Source organism: Nicotiana attenuata, unplaced genomic scaffold (genome assembly GCF_001879085.1).
Source record: "Nicotiana attenuata strain UT unplaced genomic scaffold, NIATTr2, whole genome shotgun sequence".
NCBI lineage: Eukaryota > Viridiplantae > Streptophyta > Magnoliopsida > Solanales > Solanaceae > Nicotiana > Nicotiana attenuata.
The window spans coordinates 28,863-35,905 of NW_017671842.1; positions in this window are offsets into that span (position 1 = coordinate 28,863).

Below are 7,043 nucleotides of genomic sequence, written 5' to 3' on the forward strand. Positions count from 1 at the left end.
TCTTCCGATCTTATATATATATATATATTAGAGTTTTAGAAGGAGGAATAGCTAATCAGATAACATGTGAATTAGCACCCCTTATGGTTGGACCTGACACAATAGTTTTTTCCAACATCTCCCACTCACAAATAATGGAGTGCTCAAGCTCCACCAAGCTAAGAAAAATATACACTCCTTTGAATTCTCTTGCGTCATTTCATATTGGATAAATAGGTCGTGCGACCAACATACTATGAGAGTACGTTGCTATACAGTTGTTAGGAATATATAGCCTCTCGTCATTGTCATGAAAATCTTTAAGTAGATCATAAAAAGTATGCTTAGTGTCCTGAACAATTTGAATCACATTGATACATCCCGCTAGATTTTATGTATCGTAATTTTTTGTGTTTACAATTATGACCCATAAGTCATAACTGGTACCAACAAACACAAACAATGAGATTCCATCAATGATCTTCCTCTTTTCACGAGTCTCTCAACTTGAATTCAACTCACTTTTCTAGTCATGCTTGGTTAACCGAATCTGTCATGGTTATTTAGTAGCATGCTAAGATGGAGAACATTGAACTAAGCTTCGAGACATTAATAATAGTCGTGAGTATCACACCCCAACCTTGGGAGGTGCGATCGATACACGGCGCCCGAAGACCCGTGCAAACCGACGTCCATGCTTAGACCCTTTTAACATAGAATCTGGGCCAACAAGGCCTCCAAGTAATAGTGCCAGGATTTAAAATGTACACTTCGATTGTGAAGGAAACTTTAGCAATGATATATTTACACATACACATATACATATGTTGCCATCAGAGTCACAATCATCTTTTACATATTACCTAACCACTAGTCTAGTCTACAAGATTCTAGGAGTATCAACACACCATACATGTACGCGACTTGATCGTGACAGGGCCCCACCTTACCCAAAATAACTGGAACATACACTTCGATACGTAGTGACTTCTGAACCGCTACTTCGAAGAAGTCGAATGAAACGACCAATAGCTGGAACAAACACCCTACTGGGAAGGAACATCATCGGGTCTATCTGTACCTGTAGGCATGAACACAATAACCACGAACAGATCAACTCAGAATGAATCATACTTTCTGACTTCGGAATACTATCTAAAATCACTTCAACTTGAGAGAAACGTAACGTTACTGGCGAGAATATACATATAAGAATAGAAGCAACGTTACTGGGAAGGACTTAAAAAAAACCAATATAAAAATCATTCAGAGAGAAAGATGTTTACACCAAGTCATGCAAAGAAAGAAAGTTGTCCTGCATGCCTTGTTTACACATCTATGGTGGTTAACTCTACCTCCCGTGAATCTCCAGAGTCAATACAAGAAGATAATAAATTGATGTTTAAAGCTTCCTCACGCTAAATCCTGCTAGATTCACCTTCTATTTAGCCTTAAACAGTTTGGGGAATTCTAAAGGGGGTTTGAGAGAATTTTGGGATCATTAATTTTGGGGATATCTTCCTAGAATGAAAGAGAAACATCTACACCGCCTTTTTATGCTATATCAAGCCTAGAAAATTCTGTTGCTCCACATTCAAAATGAATCGTTCCACCCCGGTTATAGCACTCGGTAGGACAACTAGCGCAAGCCTAATGAAATGTGTAATCCTCTTTGTCCCCCCTACGTGTTTCCAGGCGATTGGCTGCGCTAGAAGCCAAACTTAACAATCTTTAATTTCCATGTGTGGGATGTAACATCACCCATAATCACTTCTTGCAAACTTCTTTAGTCTTTTTGGGTTGTGCCCGCCTTGGTAGTCTCATTATTGCCTTCCGTTGCATGGAATAAGTGGGGGTATTTAGATTTCATGTCTTCTTCAGCTTCCTAGGTTATTTCTTATATATTATTGTTCCTCCCAAGTACTTTAACTTAAGCTACCTCCTTGGTTCGTAATTTACACACTTGACGATCAAGGATAGCCACCGAAACTTCTTCATATGATAGGTCCTCCGTAACATGAATATCTTCAATAGGGGCAGTACAAGATGGATCACTTAAGAAATTTTGAAGCATTGATACATGGAATACCGGATGCACTACTTCCAATTCTAGGGGCAGCTCAAGCTTATAAGCTACTTAACCAGCTCTCTGAATAATTTGATACGGTTCAATATATCGGGGACTGAGTTTGCCTCTCTTACCGAATCTCATCACGCCCTTCATAGGCGACACCTTTAAGAATACCTAGTCTCCAATAGTGAACTTCATATCTCATTATCGATTATCTAGATAATATTTTTGCCTCCTTTGAGTGGTCAATAATCGACTTTGAATTTTTTTTCACCTTTTCTACTGCCCGTTGCACCAATTCAGGACCCTAATAACTTTGTTTCACCAACTTCAAACCTTCCAATAGAAGATATGCACTTCCGTCCGAATAGTGCTTCATATGGTGCCATCCGAATGCTAGTATGGTAGATGTTGTTGTAACCAAATTCGATGAGTGGTAGATGATCTTCCCAATTTCGTTGAAGTCTCAAACACAGGCTCATAGCATGTTCTCGAGTCTCTGAATGGTGCGTTAAGCCTGCCCATCTGTTTTTTGATGGAAAGTTGTGCTAAGGTTGATTCTGGTACCCAATACTCTTTTTGAAATGATCTCCAAAAGTTAGCTATTAACTGGGCACCCTTGTCTGATATGATTGCAATTGGAACCCCATGGGGTCCCTATCTCCTTAATATACAGCTTAGCATAATCTTCAGCTGAGAAGGTAGTCTTAACTAGTAGGAAATGAGCTGACTTGGCGAGTCGATCCATGATGACCCACATGGAATCAAATCTTCGGCGCAACTACGGTAACCCTGTAACAAAATCCATGTTGATCATCTCCCTTTCTAGGTCAGAATTCCACATTCTGAAGAAATCCTCCTGGTTTCTGGTGTTCAACCTTAACCTTTTAGCAATTTGGAATCTATGCGACGTATTCAGCAATGTTCCTCTTCATGCCATTCCACCAGTATAGCCATAGAAGATAGTGATATATCTTGGTTGACCTCGGATGAATAAAATACCGGTATTTATGAATCTTCGTCATGATCCACTCTCGCAAACCCCCGACACCAGACACACACAATCGGTCCTTGTATCTAAGGACTCCGTCCTCAGATAGCTCGAACACTTTCTTCTTTTGTAAGGGAATTCTTTCTCTTATTTTCACCAAGGTTGGATCTTCAAATTGTCATGCTTTTACTTCGGTTACTAACGAGGAATCAGCAACATTTCGAATTATGGATCCTCCACTACCGGTGCCTAGCAATCGTATACTTAAATTAGCCAACTGGTATAAGTCTTTAGTCATTTAAAACTTAAAATCTTCACATATCATAGGATGCCTATGGATTTCCGACTTAACGCGTCAGCCACAACATTTGCCTTCTCGGGGTGGTATAAAATATCAACATCATAATCCTTTAACAATTCAAGCCATCTCCGTTGCCTCATATTTAATTCATTTTGCTTGAATATGTACTTCAAACTCTTGTGATCGGTGAATATGTCTATATGAACTCCATACAGATAGTGACACTATATTCTTAAGGCAAATATAACAACTACTGGTTCTAGGTCATGAGTGGGGTAATGCTGCTCGTGTTTCCTTAGTTTCCTCGAAGCATAAGTGTTATACCCCGCAATATTACGATGATGTTACGTCTTGTAGTATTATATTAAGATGATGTTATGCCTTGCAGTATTACATTACGATGATGTTACGCTTCACAGTATTAAGTTATGACGATGTTGCACCCTGTAGTATTGTACGTTGAATTTGTCGTAAGGTAATTGACATCAGACCAAGTAAAAGATTATTTAGAGATTATAAGGATTATGCCATTTCACAAGTGATGAGTAAATTCGTGAAGGTGAAAGGGGAAGCAAGTCAAAGAAAATGAATTTTCGTCAAAGTTGGGCATTTTGGGGTAAAATACGGCCCGAGCTAAAATACCCAGTATTTATGGACTAGTACCATACAAGGTACCACATGGCCATGATAGTAAGGTATGTAAAAAGTGAGTAATATTTTATGTAAGTGAAAATAATTCTTAATTATACGGGTAATTGGTTAATTACCGGGTAATAGGGACATTACCCAATTAACTAATAAGTGGATAAAAATTTATAAATTATCCCCCAACACGTGGCAAGAAGCCACAAATCAAGAAGTGACTAAGTAGTCACTTATGCCTAGGTGGCAACCTAGGCTTAAGAGGGAATGGATGATTATCCAAAACAAGACTTATACAAGTCTTGTTACAATTCAATATGGAACAATAATGAGAACAAATAACGTTAGTCATTCCAACAAAAACAAGAAGGCTTCCTTTCTTGGTTTGAAAGGTTGGAGAACAGATGCTTAACCAAAAAATCGCCCCTCACTTCAACAAGCAAGAAGCTTGAAATTTTCGTTCAAATTGTTCAAAGCAGCAGAAGTTAAATCGTTCAACAAATTCAAAAAAAGCAGAAGCTTAATCCGATTTTTGGGGTTCTAAGTTCAATCCACGAAGGTTTCCAACGGAATATTATACGAAGTTTTCCCTACTCCAGGTATGTTAAGGCCATCCCCTCTTTCTTTTGGCATGGTCCAAATTATACCGAAGAAACGAGCAAACGCATCGTTTCCATAAATTACTCTATCTATAGAAATATTAGGGGTGTCTATATTCTTGATTCCCCATGTGAATTATTATTATCTTCTGTTCATGGGTCTCAGAATAATATGTAGTTGAAAAAGTTCATTCAAAAGGAATATTGAGATTATTACGTATTTTTCCTGCATTTCACCCATTTATACATGTGCATTGACCCATGGCCAGATGGCGTTATATATGTGTATATATGTAAATATATGTATATGGGATATGGAAAAAGGTTACGGTGTTATATACGCACCATCACCTGATCAGCTGGTATACGTTGATGATTTTGCCCACAGTGGCCAAGATGATATGATGGGATGCCCTCAGAGGCTGATGATGTTATGACACATGTACCTATGCACGACATGACATTCATACGCATATGCATGATACTATAATTATTCATGATTTACAAAGTTATTCAGACCTACAGGTTGAGTCATGTACTCTATATTTCTTCTATGTCTCTTATATACTTATTTATGTGCCTTACATACTCGGTACATTATTCATACTGACGCCCCTTTTGCCTGTGGACACTGCATTTCATGCCCGTAGGTCTCGGTAGAGAGGTCGAGAGCCCTCCCAGTAGGCTATCAGCTCAGCGGAAGATGTTGGTGCGCTCCATTTGCTTCGGAGTTGCTTTTTTGGTTAGTATGAGTTAGATATGTATTGTTTGGTATGGCAGGACTCTGTCCCGACCTTTATGAAAACTATGTATTCTTAGAGGCTTGTAGACATATGTCATGTACGTGAAAGATTAAATGGCCTTGTCGGCCTATGTTTAGTATACGAGTGATCATTTGGTCTTATAGGCCCGCACTGCATATGTATAAGTTTGTATTCCCTCATGCTTTACTCCGGTTCATTTACCTATGATAGAATGATAGGAAAGATACGTTATGTTGGTACTCGGTCGAGTAAGGTACCGGGTGCCCGTCGCGGCCCATCGGTTTGGGTCGTGACAATAAGCAACAACCTTCCTATGTTGCATTAGAGCGTTGCCCAAGCCTACTCTAGAGGCATTGTCGACGCCCCCTTTTTCCTCACGGAATCGGGTTCACGACATTTGGGAAGACAACTCTTTTCCCACTTTGGGAATTGGATTTTTTTTGAGAGTTTGGAGAGTCGCCACCTAATTATTATAGTGCATTAGGACACTTTTAGAAGAATTAAAGATGCAGACCAGAGTTTTGGGTAAGGGCTTAAAATTATCTCGAGGGGAAGGTGTTAGGCACCCTCAAGACCCACTAGTGTGGTTCCCGGCCATGCTACAATTGTGACTTTAGATGTAAATGTAAATAAACAAGTACAAGAAGCACAAAAGCTTAAAAGAAGTGCTGAATTTTAAAGGAGCAATTTTTGTAAAAAACGTGCAAGTCGAGGAAAAGGTCAAGTACTTAGTGCAAATAATCCGAAAGATCATGCGAGAAGCGAAAATTGAAAATGCAATAGCTTTAAAGATTCAGAAAATTTTTGTTAAACTAATAAAGAAGGAGAAAGGGGTCCTAGGTTTATACATTATATAGATCATTCGCACAACACTGGTACTCAGTTGTACGCGGAGTGTTATCGTGTAATCATCATCTTCATGTCTACCCTTCCCCCCTGTTAAGGTATTAAAGCGCGGAACGGTATCGTTTACTTATCGCATGCTACTACCCGTCCCAATCCTATTAGTCCCGGGGTATTAGGACTTCTCATCCTAAAGGGGAAGAAAGGGATGGGGGCCTTTGTGGAGTTTAAAGGATAAAATTCTAGCTCGACATTCAAAATAAGTATCAAGTAAAAGGGGAGGGCAAGCAAGCATACAAGGCTCAAATTAACCCCAGAAGTCAAACAATCATTTACTTTAGCATGCCTTGACAAATACTGATTTGGTCTTAGATTAAATTAAGCAGCGAGCGGACTGGTTCAACACATGTATTTAAACAGAGAGTCTGCATTAGGCAACTCGGATACAGTTGTCAGGGACTGGCCCAATTCATTAATTAGCCAACCTTTGTTTATGAGTTGAAATAAAAACCTAGGCGTAGGATCTATTAATTTCAGGAAAAAAAGATGCAAAGAGTTACCAGTAGTTTCAGAAAAGATGCAAGTTGATTTTAGAAAAAGAATTATCAGTTTAAACAAAGAGAAAAGATGCAAACCAATTTTAGAAAAGAGTTACCAATTGTTTCAGAAAAGATGTAGACTGATTAAAAGGTTTACGAGTTTCGAGGGAGTGCAGATTGGTTATAGGAAAAAGGTTTACCAATTTTAGCTGGTTTCAGAAGTAGAAAATTACCAGTTTTAGTAAAGACACTAGTTCCAGCAATCGATACTACTTAAGAACGAATGATGCTATTAAAGACGAGTTTCCTATAGG